Source organism: Penaeus chinensis, chromosome 9, assembly GCF_019202785.1.
Source record: "Penaeus chinensis breed Huanghai No. 1 chromosome 9, ASM1920278v2, whole genome shotgun sequence".
Taxonomy (NCBI): Eukaryota; Metazoa; Arthropoda; class Malacostraca; order Decapoda; family Penaeidae; genus Penaeus; species Penaeus chinensis.
Window position 1 is genome coordinate 16,217,266 of NC_061827.1, and position 423 is coordinate 16,217,688.

Below are 423 nucleotides of genomic sequence, written 5' to 3' on the forward strand. Positions count from 1 at the left end.
ACTCACCGAAACTTAAGGATCCTTGTTATAGTACATGATACTCATTGAAAGGCCAGCGACCCCAATGGTCACTGCCAAGACTGTGAGAGGCCTTATTCTTATTCAGTGAAATATTCGATAACATTCGATAAAATGAGTCTTCTGCTCATTTACATACAGCGAGCCTTATGCTCTCTGTCACGCACGTCTTTCCTCTTGTCCACGTCTTCTCCTCAGATGGTTACAAGTTTGATTAATATATGTTTTGATATGGTATCAGTTATGGCTAAAATAATGTCAAATGAAGGTGTAATTATTATAATATCATAAGCTATATTAGTTCAGTGATTTAAAGTTACAAAACTTCAGATATCGAAAGAGTAATTACATATTGATTTTACTCGTGTTCAGTAAGACTTTTTTAAGACAGTAAGTACTGATGAT